Below are 18277 nucleotides of genomic sequence, written 5' to 3' on the forward strand. Positions count from 1 at the left end.
TGAAAACAGTTTGTCTTGTCATCATCCCATTGGTGTTTATTGGGCTCTGCTGTGCGCAAATTTGCTGCTGTGTTTGCTACATTACAACAGTGATTACACTTTAGAAGTACTTTTTTGGCTATAAAGTATTTAGGGCCAAGCTGAGTTCATGAAAGGCACTATATAAATGCAAGTCTTTATTTCGATTGGTTCCAGAAAGTAAATCATATTTTCTGAGCAGACGCGCAGGTAGATAAATAAATTTGTTCCCTAGCATACATGTCAATTTATATGATGTATGGTAATGTGAAGCAGCAGTTCTTTTACTGTCTATCTGGTCAGGCTGTGTTGTTTTAAGCATAGGTCAAGAATATGTGTGATTTAAGAAAAGATTCAACTAATGTGCATAACTTTTTCACCAAATTACTCTGCAACAGGACTTAGTGTTACTAACAAAGATTTCCCAGAAATAAACATTCTTAAAATTGGCCTTTAATTCAGAACAATTACCAACTGAAATAATGATGTTCCAGTATCTTTTAAGTTTAATCCTTCCACAACTTACTATTCTTTTCCAGACTGATTTTGAGTTATGGAATAAATATAAATAAAAGAAATGCAACCATTGTAACCAATTGGAATAAATTACAAAATACTAACGAGTCTCTCTGAGCTTTTCCCCATGGTTGGGGTTTCCTCTCGGTTCTACCTGTACTCAGTTCCCTTATTACTTGTTGAAAACTGTACTAAAAGAAATTGGTTTGACTTATAAGTTGTTAGGTAAATAAATTTCTCCTGAATTTCTTATTGGATCTACTAGTAACTATCTGATATTTATGGCCCTTAGTTTGGATTGCCCCATAAGTGGAAACATCTTTCATATGTTTATCCTACTGAACCCATTCATAAATTTAAAAATCGTTACCAGGTAACCTCTCAGTCTTCCCTTTTCTGGAGTAAAGAGCCTCAACCTAATCTGACAATTACACCCTCTCACTTCTGGTATTATTTTTGTACTGAAATTGACAAGAATTGGGGTGAAACTGCCTAACCTCACTATATGCAGGACCCTAGCAGCCAGCTGGGAGAAGAGTATGTATAATTTTTAAAAACCTAGTATATCTGGCCTCGTCATAATGGCTATTTTTTTCTCAAATTAAATCACTGAGAAGCAGTTCATCAAGGCAACAATAAATACAAAGGTGTTCATTAATCAATGATTAATGCATTTCAGGGTTTGTTTGGACATGTGACTTCACTTTGTAACTACATTTATACTGCTGTGGATTAATTGGCAATTAGCGCTCACATTCAAGTTCATTGTTGCTGCACTGATGATGTTTTTTGACCTTCACTCAATGGGTACGAAGTTCTGATTTTTTTGACAGCACAGAGACTAATTTTTCTGCAACATACACAAGAGAAACAATGGTTCCAGTGACTGCTAATGGCTGCCATCCAATCTTTATGTGTACTTCAATGAAGTGCAAACAATCAACTATCTGATTGAAACAGGCATTTCCACTATTTGAAAAAATTACTGCAAGTTCAAAAAATTACAAATGTTCAAACTCATTTTTCTACAATGTGAACTTTTCAATTAGATCTGGTTCATTGCAAAGTCGGAAGTGTGAAGACTCTTGGCTCCATAAACAACTCCTCTACCTTAGTCAGCAGAGATGGAGATTTATGATGGTGCCTATTCATTGAAATAGCTTCAAGTAAATGAGGGGTTTGATATACGACTGACAACCATCGCCTTTGGCACACTTACCCAATGTCACACCATACTATGAGCTTGAAAAAAGGAACATAACTAGTGCCAAAGCAAACAGTATTCACCAGTTGCCCACCAGGTAGATGTCCTCCCTGCTAAGACAAGAAAAGGATCTTTGCACACCCAAAATGACCTTAACCAATGCTTACTTTGAGTTTCCTTCCTACTCCCCACTCTGCGTTGACAGCAAGGATAGAACAAGGCCAACTATATTTCAGAAACCAGAATAAACTAGCATGGTTCCCTCTGGATAAATTAAATGGTATAACTGAGCCAGAAACAGTCCCAGTATCCAGATTCGAACATTGCAACTACAGAAAATTATGGGAAAAAAGCTCACATAGCTTTTTGTATTACTGCATTTGTGCAAAAATGCGCCCCTTTCTATAGCACGTAGATTACAGCAGTATGTAGGCAGTAGTCTCTGATGATCATGTCTGCTCCTTTCTGCTACCACAGTCATTATAGTGAATTATGTTTTGGTCCTTTATTGGAGATTGTGTTTAGGGCTTAGCTTGGACCTGTGTTTACGTTCCTACCGTGGATCATTTTTTGCTCCTTATCATGAATTGTGTTTTGGTCATTTAATCACTTCAATTCTCTGCCAGAATGTCAACATACACTGTTATAAAGATGTGTTAATATAAAAAAATTAATTTATACTGTAATTGGCTGGACGCACATATATATTGAACGTTTTTGAAAAGAACACTTATGCTAAGCAAAGGACACTGGCCTACAGCAGCTACTATGTTGCATTTGGGAAGGACACAAGCTGCTATATGAAGACACAGAGGGTGGAATTTTCCCATCCCGCCTGTAGCGGGTTTTGTGGCAGGCGGGAGTAGAGAATCCAGCGGCATGCAAAAAATCTGAAATCCACTGGCAGAAAAACAGTTTGCAATTCTCCCGATGGCGGGTTAATGGCGGGTCAGTTATTCCACCGACGAGTGGTATGAACGCCATTTGCATTCATTAAAATCCCATGAATGCTCATTAAAACAGCTGCTCGCCAGAATCTTGACATGACTTCCAATCTTGCATCATGCCAGCAGGAAATCACGTCGGCCTCAAACCCATTTGTAAAGGGGTGGTGTGCACAAATCAGGCCTCAGTTCGCTTGTAACTTTGAGGTGAGTCCAACATACATAGCCTACCCGCCATAGCGCTGCGCTGGTCTTGTTGCGATGAATGCCACACTGCTGGGGCTGTAGGGTTGGTCTGCTCCTGCTGTTTGCCTACATTGTCCCGAAGGACACCACTGTGCTGTGGTACTCATGCAGGCCCCCACTTTCAGACAGTGACCAGTACTGCTGCCGGGGTTGGGGAGTGCAGGGGTCTTCTACTCCTGGTAGCTGAGGCAGTTGTCCACAAGGACATCACTGTGCAGTGGTAGTCAGACAGAACTCCACTTTCAAAACTAGCACTTCAACTGGAGTGTGGGCTGTGAGGTGAGGGTGGTGATGAAGAACACAAGGTGGGCAATGGGTAAGGAAGGCTGTGGAATGGCAGTGAGGGGTAAATGTGAACACGAAGGGGGCAAAGGGGAGGGAAAGCTGTGGAATGTTAGTGAGGGGGAAGGGCGAACACGAGTGGGCCTTTCTGGGGTCGCCCTCTAACTTGTTGTTGCCACAAGAGTGAGAAAGAGTCTGCTTAGAAAGAAAGGAGGAAGACCTCCTTGTGATGAAAGCCACTGAAAGCCAATAGCTTCATTAGCATTGTTAAAGGGCTACTCAGAACTCAGTGACTCAACATCACAGTCACTGCATCTCAAGAGTAACATATAGGAATATAGAATTTGGGAATGCAGGCAATAGTGAAGGAGACACAGCTGTATCATATATGGCATTCCATCAATGAAGGCCTATCACGTGGTCACCAGGTTTGACATTCCTAACGGGCCAAAGGGCATCCACTCATTGACCATGAGCAACTGAATGGTCATTAATATGCTACATCAGAGATTGGTGCACAGAGCTAGGTTGGGTCACTCATCTCACTTAAACTTTAACATCCCACGTAGGGCTCAAGATGTTACATATCTGTGATACCATCTTGGTCACCTCAATGTGTGTGCTAGTGTCTCAGGGACAAGATGGCATCGGCCACCATGCAAGTAGGGCAGGATAAACTATTGACAGTTTCCATACACTTAACCTTCTGTGCTTCATTTTCTTGCCCCTTGAATTGTTAATGTCTTCAATGTTTCCTTTCAGAAAGAAGGCAAAAACACAAAACAAAAATAAAAATACCTGGAAAAACTCAGCAGGTCTGACAGCATCTGCGGAGAGGAACACAGTTAACGTTTCAAGTCCGTATGACTCTTCAATAGAACTAAGGAGAAATAGAAAACAGGTGAAATATAAGCTGGTTTAAGGGGGGGGTGTGTGACAAGTAGAGCTGGATAGAGGGCCAGTGATAGGTGGAGATTGCCAAAAGATGTCATAGACAAAAGGACAAAGAGGTGTTGAAGGTGGTGATATTATCTAAGGAATGTGCTAATAGGTGACATTGAGGGTAGAAAGCAGGACGAGCAAGGTACAGATAGCCCTAGTGGGGGTGGGGTGGGGTGGGGTGGGGGGAAGGGATCGAAATAGGCTAAAAGGTAGAGATAAAACAATGGATGGAAATACATTTAAAAATAATGGAAATAGGTGGGAAAAGAAAAATCTATATAAATTATTGGTAAAAAGGGGGATCGGAAAGGGGGTGGGGATGGAGGAGAGAGTTCATGATTTAAAATTGTTGAACTCAATATTCAGTCTGGAAGGCTGTAAAGTGCCTTGTTGGAAGATGAGGTGCTGTTCCTCCAGTTTGCGTTGAGCTTCACTGGAACACTGCAGCAGGCCAAGGATGGACACATGGGCATGAGAGCAGGGTGGAGTGTTGAAATGGCAAACGACAGGGAGGTCTGGGTCATGCTTGTGGACAGACAATAGGTGTTCCGCAAAGCGGTCACCCAGTCTGCGTTTGGTCTCTCCAATGTAGAGGAAGCCGCATTGGGAGCAGCGTATGCAGTAGACTAAATTGAGGGAAGTGCAAGCGAAATGCTGCTTCACTTGAAAGGAGTGTTTGGGCCCTTGGAAGGTGAAGAGAAGGGAAGTAAAGGGGCAGGTGTTGCACCTTCTGCGGTTGCATGGGAAGGTGCCGTGGGAGGGGGTTAAGGTGTAGGGGGTGATGGAGGACTGGACTGGGTGTCCCAGTCCCTACGGAATGCCGCCGGGGGGGTGAAGGGAAGATGTGTTTGGTGGTGGCATCATGCTGGAGTTGGCGGAAATGGCGGAGGATGATCCTTAGAATGCGGAGGCTGGTGGGGTGATAAGTGAGGACAAAGGAGACCCTATCATGGTTCTGGGAGGGAGAGGAAGGTGTGAGGGCGGATGCGCAGGAGATGGGCCGGACACGGTTGAGGGCCCTGTCAACCACCGTGGGTGGAAAACCTCGGTTAAGGAAGAAGGGAGACATGTCAGAGGAACTGTTTTTGAAAGTGGCATCATCAGAACAGATGCGACGGAGGCGAAGGAACTGAGAGAATGGGATGGAGTCCGTACAGGAAGCAGGGTGTGAGGAGCTGTAGTCGAGGTGGTTGTGGGAGTCGGTAGGCTTGTAATGAATATTGGTGGACAGTCTATCACCAGAAATAGAGACAGAGAGTTTAAGGAAGGGAAGGGAAGTGTCAGAGATGGACCATGTGAAAGTGATGGAGGGATGGAAATTGGAAGCAAAATTAATAAATTTTTCTAGGTCCAGACGAGAGCATGAAGCAGCACCGAAGTGATCATCGATGTACCGGAGAAAGAGCTGTGGGAGGGGGCCAGAGTAGGACTGGAACAAGGAATGTTCCACATACCCCATAAAGAGACAGGCATAACCGGGGCCCATGCGCATATGGATCCAGGCTCAATGCTGCCTTTGTCAGGGTGCTAATGCAATAGAGGAGGCTAAGGAGGGAGAGGCGACTCCACACGCTGCTCTAGCAGGAGGTACATGGTCAAGCGGAGCCACAACATGAACAGGAGGGTCAGGAGGAGAGACCCAGCCAACAGAGTTTATCGTAAAAGAATCTCCTATTTACAAATGAGTGAGAAGCAATGCCATGCACATCTGCGCTTGTCCCAAGATCTGGAACATCACACATGCCACATTTTTCGTGAAGACTGATGCCATGAGGAGTTGGAGGGTATCCCCTGCCAGTGGCTTTGAAGGTGACCACTGCACTCAATTTCGTTCCCTCTGGTTCTTTCCAAGGATCAAAAGAGGATCTGTGTGGCATCTCTCAGTCTGTAATACATTGATGCATAAAGGACGTAGCTGTTTGAGCGCATGATGCCATGATAAGAGTTTGATATTGGAGGGAGTTGAAGGATGACTTACCCTGGCTGAGCGGATGAGATCATTCATCCTCTTCCAGCACTGGATGGCATTTCGGGCGCAGTAGCCAGCCATGCTGACCTGCTCTGCGACAGCCTCCCAGGCCGGAGAGGTGAGGCTGGTGTGATTCCTGGAGCCATCCCTGGGATACAGGACATGCACTCCTCAGATCCAGGCCTGGAGGGTGAAGCAAGGTGTTGCCTTCTTTTTGAGGTTTTTGGCTTTCTTCTTGTGGTTGGAAGACATCTCTGTACGTGTCCTGAAGACAGGTGGGCTGGAGAAAGCGAGATTGTGTGTTATGGTGTTTAAACGTGGCACCTGGACTTTTGACCCTGCCAGCTGATGGTGGGTGGATGAATCAGCTCCCAACCCACCAGGTGGTTCGGACCAATACTCACCTGTGCATAATAATGAGCTTCTAAGCGCAGAATCGGGTGTGAGTTCCCACTATTCCAGCCAGCAGTGTAGGCGCTGCTGAAACCGCCTGCCACTGCACTTAGACTCATAAATGGAAAATTCCGGAAGATAAGCCCAGATTGAAACCAGAGAGAGGTCATGTGACCCAGTGTTTGGGTATAAAAAGATACTAGATTTTGAACTAAGAGTCAGAGAAAGACTGCCACAGAGATAGAAGGGCAACAGCCTTATCCGCTCTCTCTTTCTCTGAAACCTCTTTCATCAAAGGTGAGCTGTTGGAAAACAATTTGAAAACCCACCAGAAGACCTCACTGCTGCAAACCGAGTTCTTCCAGGAGGATTCTGAATCAAAACCACTGTCTCCAAGAGAAAAGAGAATCAACTAGCCATAACTGCTCTAGTGAGAAACTCAAGTACCAGCAGCTAATATGGAAAGTAACCCTTCAGTTGTAAATAAGCATCTGGACAATCAGTGAATTTTTTTTTCTAACTTTACTTTTTACTTAGCCAAGTTTTTTAAGATCTGAAAGTCTGCTGAGTTTCATTTCTTTTTTGCATGCTTGGTGGAGAGGGTGGGGCGGGCATTTGTGTGTGTGTTGTTTTTGCATTAGCGGGTGGTTGTACATAATTGTACATTTCAAACTTTTTGTTAATAGTTTCTGCATCTTTACCTGAGTGAGTTTTAGCATTACAACTCTTTACTTGTTAACTTAAGAAACCTGGATGGCTTATTTCTGGGTGTTCCTCCAACACATGGATTGTAGCAATTCAAGAAGACAACTCACAATAACTTCTCAAGGGCAATTACGGATGGACAATAAATGCTGGCCTTTAGAAAATGGCTGTGGTGATAGAGGACTGAATTATTGCAAATGTTACACCCCTATTTTAAAAAAGGGAGGGGGATAAATCTGGCAATTTCGTGCCAGACCACCTAACTGGGAAACTTTTAAAGACAATAATTCGAGACAAAATTAATTAGAAAATCATTTACTTAGAAAACATTTAGAAAGCTTACAAAAAAAGTTATTCACTCAGAAAAATATGGGTTAATAAATGAAAACCAGCATGGATTTCTTAAAGGAAAATCACTTTTGACTAGCTTGATTGAATTCTTCCTTGAAGCGTATGATGAAATCGGTAGTTGCAAACTTTGTCTGCACTGACCGTGGTTTCAAAGCCTGTGTTTTTTGGACACTTCCTAACTGAAATCGAAACAGGTCCAAGGTTTCTGGGAGGGGCTGGCTAATTAGTTTCCTGGCTGTGACATCAGACTTCTGAGAAATCAGCCTGTAGTTTAGGTTGATAGGGAAACGGAAGCTAATTGGGAAAATAATCAAACACCAGGCTGAGAGGTCAAATTTCAGCCACTGGTTAGAACAAGCAGGCTCTTGAGAGGTTCAGTTTTTCAGCAGAAGGACAGTTCTGTGGTGGTGGAGAGAAACTGGTCGGCCTGAAGGATGTGACAGAAGAGTTAGAAACGTGACTTGCTAGCTTAAAATTGACATTGGAGCATCAAGCTAAAGAGGAAGAGGTAATGGCAGTTGGAAAGACTTTAAAACCTGAACTAAAATGTAAGAAGAAGATGAACAAGATGTAGCAAAGCAGATAGCAACAGTATTTAAAGCCAATGACAAAAAAAAATTGAAGAAATATGCTTTGAAAGAAGTTGAGAAAGCTGGGCCTAGTGTTAACACTTCACAGCTGCAGGAAAAAAATATTTGTTCTTGAATTAGAACTTCTGAAAGAAGCGGCAACAGCTGCCAAAGCTGAATTGGAAAAAGCTCAAGCTCAGTGAGATAAGGAAAGGCAAGGAGAGATCATTGAAATTTGTGAACTAAATAAAAAGAATTATCAAGATTTCTTAGCTGATCATCGAAATAACCTCAATGAAGTTCTTAAAGCAGCTACAGAGGTCTTTATCTGGCAGAATTATGGCAGATAAAATTTAATTTAGTGAAGTGTGAGGTGATTCGTTTTGGTAAGACAAATGAGGAGAGGCAATATAAACTCCTGGGGCAGAATTTCCTGGTCAGCGTGCAGGGGCGGGACCCGCACACCGATGCGTAAAATGACTTGGGGTGACGTTGAGCGTGCGTCCAGACCTCACCCCGCGTCATTTAGATTTTCAGTTCGGCGGGCGAGCAGCCAAATCAGCTGCACGCTCACTGAGCTGTCAAAGGCCTATTAAGGCCTGTTAATTACCTAATAGAGGTCGTTGTCAGGGCTGCCCGTCCAACTTTATGGGTGCCCAGGCGGGCTTCCAAAAAAACATGAAACCTCATCCATGGGTGGGATGAGGTTTCATGAGGGTTTTAAAAATGTTTATTAAGTTTTAACATTCAAGTAATTGACATGTCCCAGCTCATGTGACAGTGTCACCTGAGGGAACATGTCAATCATTTTTTTCTTCTCCATTCAGCACAGTTTTTAAAGTTGAGGCGACTTCCCTGAGGTAGCACTTTGCCTCAGGGAGATCTGTAGGCTCTTTTGCGCATGCGCGAAAGACCACGCAGACCTGCTCAGGGAATCCCTCCCCCCGCCCGCACAGGGAGCGCACAGCGCTTCAGGGCGGACTTCACGCTGGGCAGGCCTTAATTGGCCCGCCTACATAAAATGGTGGTACGCCCCCGACTGGAGGCGCCGATTGGGAATTCTGCCCCTGGTGTAATCTTAAAGGAGGTACAGGAAGAATGACACCTGGGGGTGTATGCATACAAATTTTTGAAGGTACAGGACAAGTTGAGAAGTCATTAATAGGGTATCCTTGACTTTATAAATAAAAGTATAGAATATAAAGCATGGAAGCAATGCTAGGTCTTTATTAAACACTGGTTAGGGCAAAGCTGGTGAAATGTGGCCAATTCTGAGCAGTGCACCTTTGGAAGGATGTCCAGGTCTTGGTTTGGTGGTGTGGGGGGTGGGGGTGCAAAGGAAATTTACTAGAATACCAGGAATGAAAGAGCTCAGTTGATTTGAGAGACTGGGGAAGCTAGGGTTGTTCCCTTTTGAGCACAGAAGTTTTAAGGGGAAATCAAAATAATAGAGTTCTGATAGAGCAAGTAAGTTCTAGCTTCTAGTGTCAGAAGGGTCATTAGTCAGATGACACAAATTTAAAGTAATTGACAAAAGAACCAGAGACAACATGGAAAAAAAAATACAGAGTGACATATTTTGTTTAAATTCATTTACGGGATATGGGTGTCGCTGGCTAGGCCAGCATTTATTGCCCATCCCTAACTGCCCTTGAGAAGGTGATGGTGAGCTGCTTTTTTGAACTGCTGCAGTCCCTGTGGTGTAGGTAGGGAGGAAGGGGGTTCCAGGATTTTGACTCCATGACAGTGAAAGAACAGCGATATATTTCCAAGTCAGGATGGTGAGTGGCTTGGAGGGGAACTTCCAGGTGGTGGTGTTGCCATGTATCTGCTACCCCTGTCCTTCTAGATGGTAGTGGTCGTGGATTTGAAAGGTGCTGCCTAAGGAGACTTGGTGAGTTTCAGCAGTGCACCTTGTAGATGGTACACACTGCTGCCACTGTTCGTCGGTGGTGGAGGGAGTAAATGTTTGTGGAAGGGGTGCTTTGTCCTGGATGGTGTCAAGCTTCTTGAGTGTTGTGGGAACTGCACTCAACCAGGCAAATGGAGAGTATTCCATCATACTCCTGACTTGTGCCTTGTAGGTGGCGGTCAGGCTTTGGGAGTCAGGAGCTGAGTTAATCACTGCAGGATTCCTAGCCTCTGACCTGCTTTTGTAGCCACAGTATTTCTGTGGCTAGTCCAGTTCAGTTTCTGGTCAATGGTAAGTCCCAGGATGTTGATATTGGGGGATTCAGTGATGGTAATGCCATTTAATGTCAAGGGACGATGGTTAGTTTCTCTCTTGTTGGAGATGGTCATTACCTGGCACTTTATTGGTGCAAATGTTACTTCCACCTGTCAGCCCAAGCCTGGATATTGTCCAGGCCTTGCTGCATTTGGACATGGACTGCTTCAATGATCTACGTTGCACTGTCTGAAAGCTTTGGTGGAAGCAAATTTAATGGCAACTTCAAGAAGGAATTGGATAAATTGAACAGGAACAATTTGTAGGGAAACGAGGAAAGAAAAGGGGAGTGGTACTAATTGGATACAGCATTCAGAGAATCAATGGGCCAAATGACCTCCTTCTGTGCTGTATCATTTTATGATTCAATGTAAAGAATTTGATATGCATGTGTTAAGGGTTCCTATGATAACATTACTCAATAATTTTTAGGTTTTAATTTATGGATAAGCATAAACCACACTTTTAGCTATATGTCATGATAAAGTACCAAAAAATACTATATGATTAAACTTGAACACAAGCCCGAAAAAGGCATTTCTCCAACTCATAAATGCTGGTCTGATCATGGAAGTCCAGCCACTCCTGTATTGCCAATGTGCAGGCAACCATCTCTAACAAACAGCATTGGGATGAAAGACCAGTTAGTCTATTTTTTGTGGTGTTCACTGAGGGAGTAATGTTGGCCAGGAAGCTTGGAGAACTTCCTCCTTTTCTTCGAGTAGTAATATGGGGCTGAATTTTATGGCCTCCCACTGGCATATGTAAAGTGGGGGCTCGTAAAATAGAGTGTGTGGCCTTCCCACCACCTTCCTGTCCACCTAGAACAGTCTCCCATTTTACGGGGATGGAAAAGGTGTCAAGCAGCCGCCCATAGGCTTACTGAAGCTCTTAAATGGTCAATTAATGGCCACTTAAGTGCCTCATTCCGCCACTTCCTCTATTTTAACTGCAGCAGGGGAAGGCCCAGCTTTGACAGTGTGGGCTGCTGTCGAACAAGAAGAACCTCCCCCTCAAGGTCATACCCCCTTTAACTCTATCCCCTTGCCTCTTGAAACCAGTCCCCCAACCCCCAACTTAGCTGCTTCGCTGGGGTTTGTCAGCTAGGTCCTGCTGATATCCCGGACTTACCTATCAGTCCAGGCTCCATTGCCTCCTCTTCAGTGACTGCCTGTAGTCCCAAAAGTAGCCATTGCTCGAACCGGGCGCTGCTGGGACTACAAAGCTGCCGACCATTCAGATTGACTGACAGCACTGTGACACAGGACTTCCTCCCCAGGTGGGGGTGGAAATCTCAACCTTGAACAATTAACACTGATTCTAGCATAAAATGATTGCAGGGCAGGCGGCTTTTGGGTGGGCTGGCTCCCTGCTGACTTTTCAGTTGGGGTGGGGGTGGGTGGTACAGGGAATATGATCAGAGTCATAGAAGTCTACAGCACAGAAAAAGGCCCTTCGGCCCATCGAGTCTGCACCAGTCAAACAAGAACCTAACTATTCTAATCCCATTTTCCAGCACTAGGCCAATAGCCTTGTGTGCCATGGCATTGAAAGTGCACATCCAAATATTTCTTAAATGTTATGACGGTTTCTGCCTCTACCACCCTTTCAGGCAGTGAGTTCCAGATTCCCACCACCCTCTGGGTGAAAAAAGTCTTCCTCACATCCGCTCTAACCTCCTGCCCCTTACCTTAAATCTATGCCCCCTGGTTATTGATCCCTCAACCAAGGGGAAAAGTTCCTTCCTGTCTATCCTATCTAAGCCCCTCATAATTTTATACACCTCAATCATGTCCCCCCTCAATTTCCTCTGCTCTGAGGGAAAATAACCCCAGTCTATCCAATCTCTCCTCATAACTAAAACTCTCCAGCCCAGGCAACATCCTGGTAAATCTCTTTTGCACTCTCTCTAGTGCAATCACATCCTTCCTATAATGCGGATTCCAGAACTGCACGCAATACTCTAGCTGTGGCATAACCAGCGTTTTATACAGTTCCAGCATAACCTCACTGCTCTTATATTCTATGCCTTGGCTAATAAAAGCAAGTATCCCATATGCCTTCTTAACCACCTTATCTGCCTATCCTGTACCTTAAGGGGCCAGTGGACATGCACACCAAGGTTCCTCTGATCCTCAGTACTTCCCAGGGCCCTACCATTCATTGTGCATTCCCGTGCCTTGTTTGTCCTGCCCAAGTGCATCACCTCACACTTATCCGGATTAAATTCCATTTGCCACTGGTGAGCCCTTCTATATTCTCCTGTAATCTAAGGCTGTCCTCCTCACTATTTACCACCCCATCAATTTCGTGTCATCCACAAACTTACTGATCAACCCTCCTACATTCAAGTCTAAATTATTTATATATAACACAAACAGCAAGGGACCCAACACCGATCCCTGTGGAACCCCACTGGACACAGGGATCCAGTCAACAAACACACCTCGACCATCATCCTCTGCTTCCTGCCACCCCGCCAATTCTGAATCCAATTTGCCTTGGATCCCATGGGCTCTTACCTTCATTATCAGTCTCCCATGAGGGACCTTAACAAAAGCCTTGCTGAAGTCCAAGTAGACCATGTCAAATGCACTGCCCTCATCTACACACCTGGTCACCTCTTTGAAAAATTCCAACAAATTGGTCAGATATGACCTCCCCTTAACAAAACTATATTGACTGTCCTTGATTAATTCCTGCCTCTCCAAGTGTAGATTAATTCCTGTCCCTCAGAATTGCTTCCAATAGTTTCCCCAGCACTGAGGTTAGACTGACTGGCCTATAGCTCCCTGGTTTATCCCTTCCTACCTTCTTGAATAACGGTACCACATTGGCTGTCCTCCAGTCCTCTGGCACCTCTCCTGTGGCCAGAGAGGTATTGAAAATTATTGCCAGTGCCCCTGCTATCTCCTCCCTTGCCTCACTCAACAGCCTGGGAAACATTTCATCTGAGCCTGGAAATGTATCTAATTTTAAGCTTGCCAGACCATTTAGAATCTGCTGCCTTTCTATGCTAATTTCTTTAATTATATCACAGTCCTTCTGCCTGATTTCCATACCCATGTCAGCCATCTCTCTTGTGAACACCAACACAAAGTATTAATTTAGAACCCTACCTACATCATCTGGCTCTACACACAAATTACCACTATGGTCCTTAATGGGCCCTACTCTTTCCCTAGTTATCTTCTTACTCTAAATGTACTTGTAAAATAACTTTGGATTTTCCTTTATTTTACCTGCCAATGTTTTTTCATGCCTCCTTTTTGCTCTCCTAATTTTCTTTTTAACTGCCCCCCTCCACATTCTATACTCCTCCAGGACTTCCAATGTTTTAAGCTCTCGGTATCTGCCATAAGCTTGCCTTTTTCTCTTTATCCAATCCAGTATATCCCTCGACATTCAGGGTTCTCTGGATTTGTGGGTCCCACCCTTTATCTGTACTGGAATATGTTGGCCCCGTACTCTCCCTATTTCCTTCTTGAATGAGTCCCACCGCTCTGATGCAGATTTACCTAAAAGTAGCTTCTCCCAGCCCACGCTGCCCAAATTATATCTGATCTTATTAAAATCGGCCTTCCCCCAATTTAGAACTCTGATTTCTGGCCCATCCTTGTTCTTTTCCATAACAACCTTGAATCTAATGGAGTTATGATCACTATCTGCAAAATGCTCCCTCACTGATACCTCTACCACTTGCCCGGCTTCATTCCCTAAAATTAAATCCAGGAATGCTCCCTCTCTTGTAGGACCTTCTATGTACTGGCTTAAAAAGCTCTCCTGGATGCATTTTAAGAATTCAGCTCCCTCTTAACCTATCACACTATGACTAAGCCAGTAAATGTTGGGGAAGTTGAAATCCCCCAGTGCATGATGGTATGTGGGGTGAGGGTGAATGAGAACCTTGAGATTGGGACTGAGCCAGGCACACACTCTCCCCTCTCTCTCACACACACACCCCTCACACTCCCACACTCACCTCTCTCTCAGACACACACAAACACACACCGATAATAAACATTATAAGATGGTCAGTCCTGTATTTGGATGGGTGATAACAGTAAACATTAGGTCAGTCAGGTATCTGCATTGGATGTTTACAGTAAAAGTGATGTCAGTAATCCAAATGGATGAGTGTTCAACTGTCCAGTTTTGCTAAAACAAATTGGATCGTGTTGTAACAGAGCCCTAGGGCAACATTTTCCCCCCTCTGGGGGGTAAGTGTGGGAGCGGGCGCGGGTGGGGGTGCCTCCAATCGGCGACCCCGGTCGGGGGGGGGTGCCGCCATTTTAGTGGGTGGGCCAATTAAGCCACACCCAGCGTGACGTCCACCAGGAAGTGCTATGCGCTCCCTATGCAGGAGCAGGCGATTCCCTCAGGCGGGAGTGCGCTCTTTCGCGCATGCATGCGAAAGAGCGCACCGATCTCCCTGAGGCAAAGTGCTGCCTCAGGGTGATCGGCACCGATTCGAAAGCTGACATAAAGGTAATAAAAAAATTTCCCTACCATGTCCCCTCATGTGACACTGTCAATTGAAGTGGGACATGTCCATAGCTTTTATTTAAACATGTCATAAAAATTTAAAAACCCTCATGAAACCTAATCCTGACCGTGGATGAGGTTTCATGCTTTTTCTGAAACCGCCTGGGCTCCCGGCCTGCCTGCCAACCTTAAGATGGGCAGGTCCATCAATCAGGTTAATTAGTTTTTTAATGGCCTTAATAAGCCATTGACAGTTCGGCGGGCGCAGCCAATTCGGCCGAACTGAAAATCTAAATGACGTGGAGTGACGTCGGGACGCAGGCCCAACATTTCCCCGTGTCATTTTATGTGTTGGCAAGCGGGCCTTGCCCCCACTTGCCGACCAGAAACACCTGCCCCTAGTTGAAAATCCATGTGTTGTATGATTCAGGGACATTGTCTGTGTGCAAACCACCCACCCACCCTCCCTCCCTCATCCACCCACCTTCACTAACACCCACACCATCACTAACCCACCTATCCTCACTCATTAAATCGATAGGGGAGGGGGTGCGATGAGGGGAGAAGAGGCCTGGAGCGAGGCCTGAGGTCTAGCGGCGCCCGAACATGGGTGCACTACGAGGGCCGTGGGAATGTGCCATGAGCTGGGAGAAGCGGGGAGACTGCGAGGAAAAGTGGGGAGAGTGAGGGGGAAAGTGGGGAGAGCGGCGGGAGCCCAAGGAAAGTGGGGAGAGGCCAGGGGAAGTGGCGAGAGTCTGGGGAAGTGGCGAGAGCCCGGGGGGAAGTGGAGAGAGCCCTGGTGAAGTGGGGAGAACTTTGGGGAAGTGGCGAGAGCCTGGGGGAAGCGGGGAGAGCGCGGGGAATGTGGTGAGAATGGGGAGAGTGTGTCCCCGCATGCCTCATGGTCTCTCTCTCTATCTGCACAAATCTGCAGCTGCCAGTGTTCGCTGCTCCTCCAACCACAGCCTGTTTCTCTTTCATGTTTGTTGCTGATAGGCTCACTAGTGTGAAAAGCACATGTCTTTATCCCCTAGATAAATCTACTTGCAGAAACCAAAAAAATGTCTGTTTTGTAAAGCCTTGTACCTATAATCACAACTTTCCTGAATCACTTCACCTAAAAAAGTTACTCACTAAGTTGTGAAATGTCGGGACCTTGCCCGAATTTCACACCTACTCAGGGTGCCAAATGGATTATCAATAAACAAATCAACTTTTGTTGTGTAGTATTTACGGTTGAATAGAAGTACAATGTAATTCAGCCAATATTTGCCAAGGTATGGTATAAATAAATGTAATTCATTAACCGTAAGAACCAGTTGCTGTGAAGGTCAAAACACAAAGGTACTTTGTAATGGTGGAGAAATGTCAAAAAAGAAATAAACAATGTCTTGATCTTAGAAAGAACACTCTGTGCTACTTTCAGCAAAGCCTGTCCTGCTGCCAAAGACAGATAAAGGTAAACTATCAGCAGCACATCAAACATACAACTATGGTGTTAAGTCAATCACCTTGACTTCTGTGATTGGCAAAAACCCATAATTCCCAGATGACCCCAGGAGTCATATCTTTGTACAAATCTACACCAGAGCCCCTAAAGCAGAAAGCACCCAGAACATTATTTTCCTCCTCCTCCCACCTAGAAAACAAACTATCTGCATAAAAGATCCTTGCAAGGATCTTTTTTGCAGATAGCTTATTTTCTTCCTCCTGCCAGAAGTTTTTTCTCACATGTCTTCAGTGCTTCTATTGCTAATTTTCAAATGGAAGGATGATGTTCTAACGTGAGAGTATGCATTTTTGATTTTTTTTGCCTGTCCACCAGCATACATGTAATTTATGACAGGGCACAAAGTTTTTTGGAAAAAAAGGAATAGGAAAAAAAGCATGGAGCATCAAAGGAATAAACTTTCTGGGCTGAACTACTGATGTAATGGAATGTCCAAAGTGTGGGTCATCCCATAACACCAACATAGCAGAATATTACAATGAAATTATTCAAAGCGTAAAGCAAGCCTGAACAATGTTACACTTGTTTTTTTTGTGAGATGAAGTTGCAGACCTCTGTATTTTGATTTTAAAAATTATTAAATATTCTCTTTGCACTGTCAGCATCCCTGAAAAATGAACTTTTTATGGTTGTTAGGCTGAACAAGGTGGGATCAACCCTCACATAGCTTCTCCTCTCACTATTTCCCTTGTTCTCATCTTTCTTAAGGAATAAATCTAATTATCTCTTGAAGCCATCTTTCTTCCCTGACAAGATATTTTACCATTCTCTTACCTTTTGATGAAAATAACCCTGCCTGACTTCCATCCTAATTGATATTTGAATGCTTGATTGCAATGGGCAATTTGCTTGGATCAATTTCTTTCCATTTAAAAAAAATTAGAAAGAAGCATGATTGACTTTTAATATTCTTTGGTATTTTTTGGAATGCCTTGGTCTAAACCGATGACCAGAGTGGGTCGCTTTAAATGAGCTACCGAGCCTAACCATGTGACAGCAGACAATCAGACACATTCAGTGGTACATTCACTGAAGAAACCTGGCGAATGGTCTCATGTACCTCTGAGCAGGTTAACTGAAATTCATAATGCTGTTGAGATCAGTAATTCCTTTCACCCATATTGCTCCATTCAGGTAATCAACATTCTCAGTTTGAACAAAGAACAACCAAAAGAAAATCAAATAGACCACAGAAAGGGGAACGATGTTCAAGAATTCTAATGAAAGGTCATCAACCTGAAATATTAACCTCTATTTCTTTCTCCACAAATGTGGCTTGACTGGCTAAAATGAATCCAGCATCTTCTGTTATTTCAGGTTTCCAGCAACTGCAGTATTTTGCTTTTGTTTCAGGCTGATGGTAATAGTTAGGATCTATTTTTATTTAATGGCGAGACTCCCATTTTACCATCCCGTGCAATATGGCTTAAATTCATTACAGCAAAGTACTTGCTGAGAATTTCATTTTTACACCAGAAAGAGTTATTTTAAGCATGACCCAGATACTTTTGTGGGCTCTCAGCTGAAACACTGCAAAGAAATGACCAGAACAATTTGGCTGCATGCAGTATAACTTTCAACAGCTGTGATTAAAATTGTGACAAGAAATATCCGTTCCTGTGGACTTTTCTGATTACAGGCCTGTTCTGCTGTAACTTAAAGCCAGCCATCCTCTCTCACTCTCACTATGCCTATTTAGTCACCTTTTACTCCTAAAACTCTTATCTTCCAGAATTGTATTACCCTGTATGCAGCAGCAATAGATTCAGACTGGATTAAATTCATTGCAACTCAGTTCAATTTTATCAGTGTTTTTGTTAAACAACTGCCCCAGACAAGGATGTACAAAGTGACTGTTGAACACATGTGCTAACATGTCAAGCTGCCATTTCCTTTCAGTTCCTTTGGATACAGTT

General features: G+C 44.2%; 1 protein-coding gene across 1 annotated transcript in view; it reads right to left on the reverse strand.

The window, feature by feature from the left end:
- afg2a (AAA ATPase AFG2A) overlaps positions 1-18277 on the reverse strand; it is a 499869-nt gene that overhangs the window by 73878 nt on the left and 407714 nt on the right. The gene's annotated exons all lie outside the window — the stretch shown is intronic.

The sequence above is a fragment of the Cetorhinus maximus genome, chromosome 1 (genome assembly GCF_964194155.1).
Source record: "Cetorhinus maximus chromosome 1, sCetMax3.hap1.1, whole genome shotgun sequence".
Classification (NCBI taxonomy): Eukaryota; Metazoa; Chordata; class Chondrichthyes; order Lamniformes; family Cetorhinidae; genus Cetorhinus; species Cetorhinus maximus.